Source organism: Pleuronectes platessa, chromosome 1 (assembly GCF_947347685.1).
Source record: "Pleuronectes platessa chromosome 1, fPlePla1.1, whole genome shotgun sequence".
Taxonomy (NCBI): domain Eukaryota; kingdom Metazoa; phylum Chordata; class Actinopteri; order Pleuronectiformes; family Pleuronectidae; genus Pleuronectes; species Pleuronectes platessa.
In genome coordinates this window covers 7,473,781-7,489,005 of record NC_070626.1, presented here as the reverse complement: position 1 = coordinate 7,489,005, position 15,225 = coordinate 7,473,781, and the positions used below count along the sequence as shown (strand labels likewise).

The 15,225-nt window shown below is 39.4% G+C and overlaps 1 long non-coding RNA gene across 1 annotated transcript; it reads right to left on the bottom strand.

Annotated features, from left to right (window-relative positions):
* Positions 1-1,741: 1,741 nt before the first annotated feature.
* On the bottom strand, positions 1,742-2,937 carry LOC128437914 (uncharacterized). The gene is made up of 3 exons (XR_008338277.1): positions 2,817-2,937; positions 2,605-2,633; positions 1,742-2,349 (listed from the first exon to the last, which is right to left on the bottom strand). It is a non-coding gene; the product is annotated as an uncharacterized LOC128437914 (long non-coding RNA).
* Between the last annotated feature and the right edge of the window lie 12,288 nt (positions 2,938-15,225).

The window sequence follows — 15,225 nt, the reverse complement described above, 5'->3', positions numbered from 1 at the left end:
TGGAAAAAATCCTGGAAAAATCCTAATATTTTAAAGACCTTTCCTAGAACCAAAATCATTATGTCCCTAACTACAAGTAAAGGGCTGTTAAGTTGTTTCTGAAACATATTTTATGTTATATGTTAAAATCCTCCTCACGAGACTCATCTGGGAAAAATAGGGGGAAAAAGCAGGTGGTTGTTGCCGTCAGTGGAGTTTATAAACCCGACCACTCATTTTATTCCAACCAAATGAAATATTGGCTGGCTTACCTGTCTGTCACTTACGCCTGCACACACCCTGTCCTTGCTCTTACTGTGCATGACTGGAGTCTTCAGCTTGAGAGACATGCACTGCTGAGCAGAGCCGACCAAGATGTTAGCAAGCAAGTCACAGAAAAGTTGGCTTGTAGCAGTAGTCAGGTGTACATGTGTTTTGGGGCCGGGGCCTTGGGACACTGTGAGGGGATGGGATACATGGTTTCATATATTGAGTGTAGCCTGCTCTTGCCAGCTTGTCCAGGATAACCAGCACTAGCTTTAATAGCCAGCATGTTACAGATAATTTTTACACTCAAAAAAATAATTCCTTGAATTTACTTAAAAAAATCATGGAAACAATTTCCACATGATTAAATTGGTTTCTTTCAGTATAAAGCAATTATGTTGGTCTAACGTAATTTTCTTAGGTTGGGTTAGTGTAATATCTTAGAGTTGATTCAACTTAGTTCGTTGAATTAGATCCAACTTGATTTAATAGTTAGTCTAATTAGGACTAACTTAATTCAATAGAGTTTATCCAACTGATTTCAAATTAATACAATTTAAACTATTAAATAGAGTTAATCTTTCCCAAAAAAATTAAGTTGGCCCAACATAATTGCTTTATACTGAAATAAACCCATTTAATCATGTGGAAATTGTTTCCATGATTTTTTTAAGTAAAATCAAACCATAGCTTTTAAGTGCAAACAATGTGAACAGTAACAAAACCAAATTAAATGTTTAAATGGCTGGAAACAAGACAAGACAAACTGTGGATGAGGCAATCAAATTGTATTTCTTAAAAAACACAAAGTTCAACACTTTCAGGTGCTTGTAAACAACATTAAAAAAAATACTTTCTCTTAATATCAACACATTGCTTCCCTTATTATTCAAAGTGCAAAAAGTAAGATAATGTTAACACTTTCAGGTGCTTGTAAATATAAAAAATAGACTCCCATTTTTGAGAAATTGAAAAAACAGCACATTGCAAGTCCAAACAGAATGGATCTTAATATTCCACACACACACACCAAATCCAAACAGAATGGATCCTAATATTCACACCCACACACCAAATCCAAACAGAATGGATCCTAATATTCACACACACACACCAAATCCAAACAGAATGGATCTTAGTATTAACAAAATAAAGAAAATTTACAAAAGTATAGTGATTTAGTGAACAGTAAAGTGCTGCTAAGAAATGGGGCACTGTCTAGTAGCCATCACATATGACAGGATTCCATTAGAATTATCGCGGCCGAGGGAATGGTCAGAGATGGAAAGTTTTGGAGAAGTCTGATTCAACAAATTTCGAAATTGTTTTACATTATCGGGGAACCCCCGACCCTATATGAGCTGATCAAGGCTTACAATTAATCTGTACCACACTCAATCAAGACTGACAATGTCGCAGACCAGATTTTTCTGTCGATTGTTGGGTGGGGCCAGGGCATAAATTTGACGAGAACCTTGCAGTGTGAGGTCAGCATTAGACTCACATTTCCCTTGAAACATTTCACATTCCACATCAGTACAACATATTTAGAATGTAACAGTGAACATAACATCAGAAACTGAGGTTCAATGAATTCTAGAGCCTGCTCAATGTCAAGACTTGAACATTATAAACAAAACACTGCTTAAATTTTTTTAAATTTTTTTGTGCCAACAAAAACATTTCACAGTTAGGGACATTTTACATAAAAGCCAACAGTGGTAAATCTAAAACATTGTGGAAGACAATTTTTTTTAGTATTTTAACTTCACTTATGTTAGGATCGAACAAGAGTTTAACTGATTTTTAGTCACAAGGTGTTTTTCCTAAGGTGAGGATGAGCTCAGTCATGTACTTGATCTTCTGCAGAGCTTCAAAGGTGTATTTTAGCTCTCTGGGGTAGCTACGGTTTAGAGCATACACGAGCACAAGCAACTCTGCCACTGCAAAAGGCACATACCTCAACTCATGCAACACCTTTACACCCTCCAGAAGAATTCTGACATCCTCTGGGTTCTCACTGGGCCCTGCACCGTTGTGTCGAATGACAAAGACTCCAAAGACCGTCTCTGCCATAGCCTCCAGACTGCTTTTATCATCGCTCTGTAATTAAGAAAAAAAATAATGAATAAGACAAATTATTTTTAAATTTATGTGCATTATATTCCATATCTTATAGCACGAGTCATTTTTACACTATTAATGTAAAACAGCTTTCACCAACTATCTTCAAATAATCAAAGTACATACATTCCAATGTTTTTGGAGCTGATGTTTCAAAAGTTTTAAGGGCTATGTGAATTCAAAGGAAAATTAACAATGATCATCCCCAGTGAAGATTAAGTTAAATCAACATACCAGGTATTCTTTCACCAGCTTCTCTGGATCTTCATCAATCCAAGGTCACAGATTAGAGAGAATATGTGAAAGAAAGAAAAACACATTAGGAAAAACATCTTGACCAACCAGCAGTTGTTTTCACACACCTGATGCTAGATTCACAGGTCATCACAACATGAGACGGCTTTAGAAGCTAGAGTAGATGTGAAGATTAAGTTAAATCAACATACCAGGTATTCTTTCACAAGCTTCTCTGGATCTTCATCAGTGTAAGGTTGCAGATTAGAGAGAATATGTGAAAAAAATAAAAACACATTAGGAAAAACATCTTGACCAACCAGCAGAGTTGTTTTTACCACCTGATGCTAGATTCACAGGTCATCACAACACAAGACGGCTTCAGAAGCTAGAGTAGATGTGTATGCAGGAATTATTATAAATATGAGTATATAACATGAGTCACTTTTCCATTATCATACCTCAGTCATGGCTACCATGATGCTTCTGATCCGCCCCCCTTGAACTCTGCCTGTCTTGGCAAACAACTGGATTAGGTCTGCAGAGTGAGCATCCAGCTCAGAGAACAACGTTAACTCTAAATGGATTGTTGTGATTCTCTTGAGTTCCACACACACCTACAAATTGAGAAAAAGACAACAACAAAAAAAGACAAAATTAAGTTTAGCTATTTTGATTTCAGTGGTACATATCAATATTAGTTTTCTCCATACAAATTCCACTGCCAGAGCCAGTGTTCCATATACATTTGTTTTAAAACTGCAACCCATAAACATACAATAGACAGTTTCATTACTCTTCAAATGAGTGCCAATGTGTATGAAATAATCCTTTTCAGTAGACAGACCTCTGCAAGTGCATAACGTACATCTGAATGTTGACAGTTCCAGCAGCTCCTGGGAATTTTGTTTAGGATGGACTCTACTTAAATGAATATGCATAGCATTCCATGTCTTAAAAGTACATGGGCAGTTTGTGTGTGGGCACGGGTAGCGCTGCCTTTGACGGTGTTGTAGTCTCAGATGTTTCAGTAGGTCATATCTAGAAGATGTAGATTTGCTACACAGCTTACAATTCCACATTGCCCCACCCCAAAAAAAACACATCAAAGTTTTGATGATGGACTTGCAGTCTAAATGACCTAGAAATGGACAAAGGTTTCTGCTGCTCTAGCCAACAAAAAAACCAAGGGAATTTGGTAGATATACTTATATAAAGAAACTTTATGATGGCCCCCTTTACCTGCATTCACAGACAGGTTGGACAACAGACATAGGTGCAGTCAGATAGGAGACTCTTGTGGTCGGACAGCAGTCACAGCTGGCATTCACAAATTTCTGTAATAGATTTAGAGAGATTGATCAGTTAACATGAAGTTATCATTAAATAATTAGAAAACACAGCCACATGGGCACAGACACACACAGGAAAGAGCTAGATGCAGAGGTAGAAAAGGGTGAGTGTAAGGAGGAGATGGGGAGAAATTGAAACAGACGAAGGGAGGAAGAGACAGACAGAAAGGCTAATGCAAAGCTGAAAAAAATATAAATACTTAAACATACTACATAGACATTTTATTTACCAGGCAAGAAACTGTTCCTGTATAGTTATTATAATTCTATGGGAAGGTTGAGTAACACAGCAGGAGCTGGAAACAATGATCAATCTGATTCACCATTCAAATAGAGAAGAAAAAGAGCTGATGTTTAGTTTTACTGACAACATTTAGCAATGTCATATTCTCTGGTTTAACGTGTTCAGATGCATTAGCTCATTTTTTTCCCTAATGGATCATCGAGGCTGGAAAGACAAAAACGGGAAAACGGGACATTATACAGATGTAGACAAATTCCAGTTAATAGAACACAATATTGCTAGGACACGCAGCGTTCGTGGACGGGACGTTTCACGTGTCTGCATGCATGAGTCACGTGCTACGCCATGCTCGACTCGTTTTTACTTCAACTCGTTACTCGTCACACTGTCCCCATGCGCTGACGTTACTCACTATTTCTGCCAGCAAATGTTCCCTCGTGATAAAGTAAGCCGAGTGTAGCCGTAATGGCGCTCTGCTCCCCGGAACCGGAGTTCACACACGCCGCGTCTTCTCTGATGTAGCCGCTGACTCATCAAGTGTCTTGTGTGTCCTTCTCACACGATGTAACGTTATTCTTCAGTTCAATGCTTATATGAAAGTCTTTGAGTAACTATCTTTCAAGCTATAGAGGCACAACTAGCAACACAAAACAAATAAACCGCTGCGTTCTAATACCGTGGAAAATGAACCGACTAACAGCTGATGAGATTTCTGAACAATATTTCGCTCGCATATGATTGGATGGAAATTGATTTTCCCTTACCTTCACCGTGTGCCTGATGTACACATCCGGTAACGTACCTGACTTCCGGTATTTTTCTTCTCGCGATGTCTCATCGAGGTGTGTTCTCGCGACGAGTGCCGTGCTTCTTGCGCGGAAACTCGAACATATCAATTCATATCAACGTGATTTAATCGTGTTAAAGCGAAGTTGTTGAATATTTAGCAAATCCAATGCAATTGTATCACGTTCATCTTGCAAACAGGAATTATTTAATTCAAAATACTCTTTTAATTCAAGTAAATAGGACAGCCACCCAATATCCTTTTTTTGAGTGTAGGCAGTCCACAGTTTAGCTGAACATTCAAAAATTGGAAATTTGACTAAGCTTACAGTTATTCATGAGTAGTGCATCAATATGTTGGTATCTATATGGAGTCTTTCTTTAGGAAAATAATTCCACCGTTTGCTTTTTGGGGTTGCAGCGTCTAAACTTGCACTTCTGTTTCAAGTGATGTCAGACCAGTTTTTAACAATGGAGCACAGAGATGGGGACACAATGTCAAAGTAGTTAGGAATAAAGTTAAAAGAGCAGTTAAAGAGATAGAGAATGATAGATGCTTCAGTGTCTTTTCTTCACAAGCTTCCCATCTAGGCGACTTACAAACTTTGAGAGTTGAATATGCTATAGCGGCTCTTTCTCCGGAAATGTTTATATAGCTAAAACTGCAACCTGCTGTTGGATTGTCGACAATTTAAAAACACCACATGGAAGAGAAAAACCTCAAAACACTGCTGAAAAAAAAGAGAAAACTTCAAACATTATAGTCCACAAAGCCATTGATGCATCACACAGACCCTCCACTACATAATCAGCCTTCACCTAAAGATCTTTTTCAAGCTAGCCACACTGTATTAGGCTCTCTGGGGATGGTTGGACAGCATGTTTTGATGCTTCAGGGTTCTCCCGGCATCTGTCCTGTGGTGCCTGATTGCCTCACAGCCCCTGCTCTGTGGAGAAAATGAGGTTGAGGTGGGCCACTCGGGCCTCTCTGAGGCACAGAGCCATCGCAGTCAAAGTGGAGCCCTGACCCCCAGCAGATTTCTAATGGATTTTAGGCGTCACAGGCAAGCACACAGCTGGGCTCCAAACAAACTCATCAGAGCACCCCAGATTTGTGGCTCCACCATCGACCCGTGCACCCACCCACACAATCATCCCTCCCGCTCACTTTTTCTGTACTTGTGACAGGCAGTCACTGCCCGGGAAACTGAATCAGCCTCCCTCCTTTGTACTTCAGAGCGTTGTGAAAAATGCGATCTGCTGCGACATTAGCTCATTTTCAATAAGACCACCAATCTGTTTGTCATGTGTTTTGTGTATCTCGTGTTTTTGTATCCTTCGAGAATCATCCTGGGAGAAAGGAAGTTATTTCAGTGTTTTTATAATTCACTTTGAGAGTTTCCTAGTGTTCCTGTTTCCTCTGTTGCGCTCTGTCTCCTGCTCTATCCCTGTGTCAGTAAATATCTGGTGTGGTCTTGTTTTCGGGCACCCCTGTGTTGAGAGAGTAGTTAATTATTCCTTAATAATATGATTCAAATAACAGAAAGTTAGAAAATAGAAAGGTGACAAGCTGAAATCTTTGTGATGAGCAATTGGTAGAAAAAAAATAATTAACTGTGCACATTACTGAACTCAGCTCAGCGGATGCACTAAAATGAAAGTGGATTTAGACTAAGCCAGGCTTTGTCACTGTTTGACGCAGTGGTTGATCCAGTGTCTTTGGGCTTTTGCCATACATGGGAAAGTCATGAGTACATGTCCCTGGCATAGTGGCTCGTGGCTTGGCAAGGTCTCAGCTTTTGTCTCATAGAAGTCAGAGGTATTGATTCACGCTTGAGGTGTCTCTCTGTTGAGATTGGCTTGCTGCGCTAGCATTATCCTGGGTGGCAGTGTATTCATAGTGCACTGAACAATGGGGCAGAGGGACGATGCGGCTAAATTGTTGCGAATGACTTTCATAAGCAGCGGGGGCTCGTGGGTTGTAGGAGAAAGCAGGCAATAAACTTTAGAGGGTACAGGGGACAAAGGGACCTCTTCACAGTCAACGTCTTCCAGGTTGTGCTTTTTAAAGTTTCACAGATGTAACATCTGCCTGAGTTGCACAGATTCTGAATGCCAGCAATTTAGCAGGTGGCAAATCAAAATAAGCTCATATGGCTTAGATGAAGATAGTTGGCTATTTGTTCTTCTATCCAACTGAGCCCATAGTGTTGTTTATAGAGCTTGGGCTTGGTTTGGGACTGGATATTTTCCTTTTCTTACTATTAGTTACTTATGCTATAAATTTAGTGACCAAAGCCTAAATGACCTGTAATAGCCTCAGTTTCTATTATTTCCCTGGTCTCAAGCCTTATATATTCATTATTGGAAGTCATTGCGGGAGATTAGTCTTGCCTTCATATCCTTCTCCATAACCTAAACTGACCTCCTGGCGAGCCCAACTTGACATCCAGAGAATGATGATGGCACTAAAGACAGGATTCCTCATAGGAAGGATATGCCGGTGATTTTCATCTTATTAACATGTCTTCATCTCTGGAACATCGCTCGTAGGCTGCCTAGGGCAAAAAAACAAGTAGCAGGAATAAATACAGCCCATATGTAAGGAGAAAAAGTATTTTAATAAAAGCCCAAAACTGCTCTGCTATACCCTGAGATTTGCTGCATAATTTAAGTCCCTTCTGTCATTTTAATGGTGCAGGTCCATAGTTCTCAGTTAAGGTGAACTCCATTAACATCTTTGTAAGGAAACAAAGACAATCATTTTCTTCAATGTACCGTTGGGTTAATTCACCTTTGATGTTGAGTTGACAGTTCTTCAATGTGGTGAAAATTGTATTTTAATTGCCACTTTGTCGAAAATGTCAACACCTGCACAGAGCATATCATAAAGTGCCCAAAGTATTTCAAACCTGACGGCAATGAAAAAAGTAAGAAAACCAACAAGCAGAATCAGCATAGAAACAGATGAACAGCTCAAGGTGAGCTCCTCTCGGAACAGATCAAGAGAAACAATGCTTTAAGGAGAAGGAAAGCCGGGGCACATTGTGAAGTGTATGCATGCTTACCATACGTCTCTGTTGGCTGCATCCTCCAACCTGCAGATCAAGGTTTATGCTTCTGGGATTTAAATGGATAGTTCACCAAAAAATGAAAAGTGACATTCGCAGTCTCAGGGGTAAACACTGTGCAGCCGAATCCAATAAAATTGCAACTGTAATACGTCGCTGGTGACCCCTTCTTCAGACATAATTAAACAAAAACAAAAAAACATGTGGTATTATTCAACAATTCATAAGCTCTCGCCCAAGGGCATGCACAGAGTGAGCGTAAGCATTGCTTCATCCGGTAGCGGCCATTCAGGCTCAAAACTTCTGTAGTTGTATTGGAGTTGGCCGCAACAACGTATACGCCTGCAACTCCAAAAGTCTTTTGTGGACTTCACCACCCTTCTATTGGCATAATGGTGGATAGATGAGGAATGATTTTCATTTTTCGGTGAACTATCCATGACTTCAGTTGGTGTGAGTTATCATGAAGGCTCGGTTACATAAACAGAAGTTACAACGTTGACGTGACATGTGATGACTATGAATTACAGATTCTATGCCTCTGCCTGTTCTTTAAGCTGATTGACCCACATAGCTGAGAACCCCTGCCGATCGGAGATGTTGTTTCCCGCAGGAAGAAGTCTTGCGAACCAACGGCGTGTTTCATCTTCTGTCCTCCAAATCCGTTTGCTGTTGTACTACCAGAGAATCTGACGTCTGTCCACATAGGTGGATTTCACAGTGCCCGCAGTGAAAGGATAAAGCCGAGGAAACACAAAATGCTTTTATGGCTTACCAAAATAACTTAAAGGCAGAAATTCTAAAGCTGGGACGCTTTTCCACGTCAGAGGAGTATTTTAGATAGTTTACAAAGGCACAAATTATTATTTTATTTTTGTTATTTAACGAAAAAGCCTCCTTTAGCTTGGCTTTGCGTAGACCTCCATAGAGACCCAATTAAAAAGATATATAATCAATTAGAAATAGAATATGAAAAAAAAACAGCAAATTGTTATGATCTGTTATTTCCCCATTCTCATTTACAATGATTTTGTGAGTTTTATTTATTTTTACTTCATTGTAAAGAGTTTTTAAATCATTTTCAAAACCATCCAGGAAAAGCCTTCATTTATGTTTGTATAAGGAAATGTCAGACAGTAGCTTTTGTTTATTTTAACAATAGGAAGTTTAGATTAATTTCTTCTAACTTAAACGTAATTTGGATGTAAATAAAAATAAATTTTATAGATTTATATATCCCATTTTTACTGGTATTATGCCTGTGACCGTGGATCTCTGGAAATGTTAATAAGGAAATGGAGGTAATCTATAGCTGCAAAGCTGCCTCGTTGCAGTATAATCTTTTTTGCCCTCACCTCTTCTTTTGCAGCAACTTTGATGTGAGCTCGGCTCGTAAAAGATCAGACTAAAGATGAGGGTAAAAACACTGCAGTTATGATAGAGCTTTAGCTTTTTTGCCATTTTCTCTATGAAGCAGTTTAGCTTTGCCTGCCTGCTCCCATCTGATACTTTTATGTTCACACAGCAGAGCGTCATCACACCGACTTTCACTCCAGAAATACAGTTTGAAATCATCTGAAATTTTCACAATTTTTAGAGCCAAACTTTTTTTAAAAATAAAATGCCATGTAATACTCTGTTCTTTTGATTTTCCTGAGTGATTCTTTTGAGCGTTAGAAAACTGAAGTTGGAGCAGCAATCTCAGTAGAAGGGAAAGGAAGAGGTTAGGGGGGGGGCCTTTTGATGGATGGGCTTTTTTGGAGAAGGCACAATGGCTTTTCCGCCAGTGGCCTCATGTGGGACTACCTGGTGATAGAATAGGCTGCAGCTCAACAGGGATCTGTGTGCTGCAGAGTCATTATGGCTACAATCTAGTTGCAAATATGCAATCCAGCTCGTCCACTTTCCCCGAAGCTCTTGTATTATGTTTAGCTTTTTGCCTGCAGAAGTCCAAATCAATACATGTAAAGTAGCTGAAGAGAAATCCGAGAAACTTGCTGCTAAAAGGACTGAATGCACCTTGAAATATGGTAAATGGGCTGAATTTAGATTTCTAGTCTTGATGACCACTCAAAGCCCCTAACAATACAGTTTTACATTCACCCACTCATACACAGTCATACCGTGCATCTGTGCCAAGGGGCAATTTGGGGTTGAGTATCTTGCCTAAGGACACTTTGGCATGCAGACTGGGGGAAACTGGGATCAGACCACCGACTTTCTGGTAAGAGGACAACCGCTCTAACCTCTGAGCCACAGCCACACATATCTGAAACTCAATACCCAACCTGATAATCCTACTGGATTTATGCATTTCATATTTACATGACTTTATGATGACAGATTATCTTTGATGGTTAAATCCCCATGATAAGTCATATACAATATATTATAAAAAGGAGTTCATATATAGGCTTGTTTGTTCTGTCTCTATTGCAGCACAATTTAGAATTGAATTACAGTTTTCATTCTCCCCCTTAAATCAATAAAGGGCTTGGCCCTAGTTTATCTGCTGCAAAGCTTTTTATTCCCTGTACACAGGCTCATTCTTAAATGTACAACAAAAAGTATTTTCTCTGTTACAGTTCACACCTGCTGAGTCTTAAGTCAAACAGCTATTATATTTCCTTAAGGTATGGCTACAGGCTCATTTCAGACATTGTCATACCACAGTGATATTATTTTTAAAGATCAGAATCGGTGAGCCTTCCCTGATTCACTGGTAATGAGCCATAAAGCCATAGATGAATCAACAAAGATAATTGTCACTTAATTACAGCTGTTAAAAAGTTAGTTTTGGTCATTTAGTTTTACAGCCCTTTAATTATACATATTATAAAAGTCACAGTACAGTTACATCATATGATTTAACTTTAGAATGTAATATCCCAGCAGTAAACAAATAAATGTTTTCCAAGGGGCTTTAAAAATGTCCAGTGGATCTAATGGCTTTGTAGTGGTCTTATCTTAAATATTCAAAGTTTTATGTTTTTGATGATTGTTATGGATCCAATGGTAGTTCAAGTCTTCAAGTTCAGAGAATTTTTGTCGTCCTGATTTAAAAAACAATGTAAAAACAAAACGGACTGTATTTATAAGCCACTTTTCTTGTATGAGTGAAATTCACACATTCATACAGCGCTTCTATTAGGAACACTTTTTCCTAATGCACATCATTCACCTAATGTGGGAACAGACATCAGCGTCATTAGTGTTCAGTATCTTTCCCAAGGACAGTTCAGAGGACAGACCTGAGGAGCCGGAGATCGACCACCAACCATCTGGTTAGTGGACGACCCGCTCCACCTCCTGAGCTACAGCTGCTAAAAAACAAAAAAAATTCCATTCGTCCGTAAAACATTCAGCATCAAACCTAACGAGCTCAACCCGACTAAAATGCACCAGAGAAATGCTGCACTGTATTCACATGTGGTTAATCATGTCTGCATCCCCACAAGCCTTTACAGGGTCTCCTGGTTCAATATCCACATTAGAACAAATCTCTGAATGTGGTTCAGTAATTTGATAAACCATAAAAACATGAGAATAATCATTTGCAAACATCCAGCACACTGAGCTTGTTTTTGCCGCTTACTCAGTTGCCTGCTCATTATGCTCTTTTAAAACAAGAGTGGAACTACTTTCTTTCCCCTTGATCCCTTTTTATTAGTCATAAAAACAGATTCCAGCCTGGGTTCCTTTTTTGCTAGAGTGACATCTCATTTGTTATTGCAAATGAGATGTCAACCAAAGACTAAGAGATAGATAAACTCTGACTCCCAGATGCTTCGAAAATTGTATTTGTACCTGTAGTCGTTTGAAGCATCCAGTTATGAGTCACATTGTGCCACTGAGGGAGCGCAGAGCTTTAAATGTGTCTAATAGCTCTTTTATAAATGAAAATGAATTATAAATTTAAAAACGGAAAATGTCCTCAGGGTCTTGACTTGCTAGGTGAACAATTTTTGAGCATGTTTGACAGTTTCATTACTGAGCCTGGGGTCAAACTGTTTTTTCATTGGCAGGTGTTTACACTTCTAGAATTGCATATATTACTGAAGACGTTATTCAACCATCAAAGGCAGCGTTCGTCCTCAATGCATAAATTAATGTAAAAAACGTACAGTATTGTTTAGAGGTGTAGTTCAGGCAGCATTTATGACATGCTATATAAAAGACACACTTACAGAGAAACTCATCGTGGTACAACATAACATTTTTGCATGTAGCTCAGAGGATTAAAAGCATAAAAACAACCATACACATTAATATGTAGTCTTGGAGGTTAGCATTAAATTGCTGTGAGTGGTTTTGCGTCACTATATACATTGCTTTTGCAAAGGTGGTGGACAAAACTTGAGGGATAAGAAGCTCACAGTTTAGGATGACACGTGTCACACAATGACTGTGTGAGTATAGCTGTTTAATGAATAGTGTGTTTATCGGGCTTTATGATCAATGTGTTGGTGGTCACAATTATAAACTTTAGAGAGAGGAATACAATGTAGCAACAGGTGAGGAATTTTCACATGGGCATTGGGCTGTATGCTTTTAGTCACTGCTGAAATGTGACCCCCCCCCATCACCCTGCTGCTCCCACCGCTCCCGATGTTCTCTTGACACACAGTTTGAATTTGAGATCATGTTTCCTCAAGCAATCGTTGTCCTTTCAAAGATATTTGGTCATGACCAAGGATTCAATGTTCTCCTCCCTGCTCAAGGTTTTCTTACCAGGGTTTCCTCTTGGGAACACTCACAGCTTTAGAAATGGTTGCATTCACTTTCCTTCCCCTCACTTGCAAAGGTTTACAGAGAATTTCTTGAATTCAATTGTTTCAATTTCAATGTTCCTTCTTCCCGTTGCAAGCATGGATTTGTTTCTGTGAACTCGCCAGTCTACATGTTCATGCCTCTAGCTGCATCTTACACCCTGTTACTACGTCATCGATTGACTTTAGGGGGATCTTTGTGGTAGACCGCAGCCTGTGTGGATCATGTTCCGGTCCTTGAGCTACTGTGATCACAGCCTCTGTGCTAGCCTTTGGCTGGCCTTCTGTAGCCACTGGTCGGATTTTTCACCCACTTTAACCAATCCGCCAATGTCCACATCCCATGGAGAGGCTTGGTCTTTCCAAAAAAAGGTCTTTTCCTCTTCATAACCCTTTGTCTTCTGCTGCCTGAGGCACTTTCCTAGCAGTTCATCCTGGGGGGGGGGGGGGGGGGGGGGACGGCCTCCTGATGTATTCATGGATGTTCCTTGTTTCATCTTGGATTGTGGCTCTGACACTCACTAATCCTTGCCCTCTTTTCTTTACTCATGAAGTCTTTGGGTGCTGGTGGAACCCTCTGTGCATTGTGAGGTTTTTTCCCCCTCTTGAAACCAGTAGCAGTCTCTGTTTACTATTCCAGCTGGGTATCTGATGACTGGTAGGGTAACATATTGATAGCTTTGATCTTATTCTTACTATTGAACTGGACTCTCAGCAAATGTTAGCCTACACTCTGGAGGTCTTTGGCTGTTGCTGACCTTGCATCATCATCATTGCTCCCATTGCCTTGTGGGATGCCCTGGTACTCGTAGCTGTCCTGTATGTCAACTATCCTGCATTACTCCTCCCTTTCCTCACATCACATCTGCTCTCTTTGCCTCCATCAACCACACTTATTCAGTCCGATGTGTTGGATGTGTGGACATGACTTTGTAAGTAAATAGTAACGTTCTTGCATCTGTGTTACTATTCTACCAACTAATACAAATTAAAAAATTCACACTATAAGAAATGTTTTCTCAAAGGCTAAATTTGTTAATCTCTGATGTTCTCAACATTTGGCAAAAACAGAAGAAACATCCTCATCAAAATCTGAATGTCCCTAATAAATCGGGTTAAATTGGTGACTTTGAATTTTCAAATGTAATCAAATGTCGCATTTTACTAAAATTGTTCTGTTATAGTCCTTTTAACTATGAATACCTAGGTGCAGAAGAACATTTGATATTTACCTGACCCATCTACTAGCACACAATTTGCTTGGGGTCACATGTGGCAGTTACACGGCACGGTTGAGATTTCTGACCAAATCATCATTATTGTTTCAAGATAGACTTTCATATTTGGAGGGGATCATCTCTTAACTTTATTCTGTTACGAATGTAAATGGCCCAGATAAGAACAACCATTTTAGCTACATGTGTTTACAGTTAGGGACATTTTTGCTTAATATTCTGGCTGCAGCATAAACCGAATACACTCAGTGCTGCAGATGCATTAAACCAGTGTGGGAGTACATTGGCGCATGAAACTCAGTCTCTTCAGTAATGCTCTTGGATGTTTTTTTGACAACGAAATGAAAGAAACAACACAATTATAACTGCACGTTCAAATGAAACAATCTGTTTGGCTTGAACTGTGCTCTTCTTAGTTTGCTGAGTTGTTTGAAGATGCTCAGTTGTGAAAATGGAGAAAAAAGAAGAAAGACTAGAGCTTTAACTTTAGTCTTCATCTCGGTGTGAGCTCAGCTGTCTGTTACCTCTGGCCTTATTTATAGTCAATGTCTTGACTTATTTATGACTTAAGACATGTATTCATTGTGGGTTTGACTTGTTACTGGCTAAAACCTGAAAAATCTTACATTGCAGACATGAGACCTCACTGGCACACCGCTACTTATCAAAACCTACAACCAGCTTAGCAATGTGAATACTTGAGCCTGCAGCAATGAGACAACTGTGTACACTGAGACAAGTTAATTTGGTTATTAAAGTAAATATGCTGTAAAAAGACAGTAATTTGAGGAAATAGCACATTAGAAATGATTTAGCTGTGCATAGCAGTGCTTTTAATTGATTACATTAAAAGAACAAGCACAACATTTACAGAATTGCCCATCTGATCACGGATTTCGCACAATGAGGCACTCATACAATATGAATATGAGACACTGACATGTTATCATGGAGATTACTACAGTCATCATGTATATGCTAATGCACTTGTATATCCTGTGTTGGGCCGTGGTCTGCTACACACCCTGGGTAGGACAGCAGCCATTCATAATTGATACCCAGCGTTTACTGCAAGCCCAGGTGTGTTGCAGGAAATAACCACTGACCCAATTACAGTTTGCATCCAGCATGCTTTGGTTAATCTGAGTAAAAGCCATAATTGCT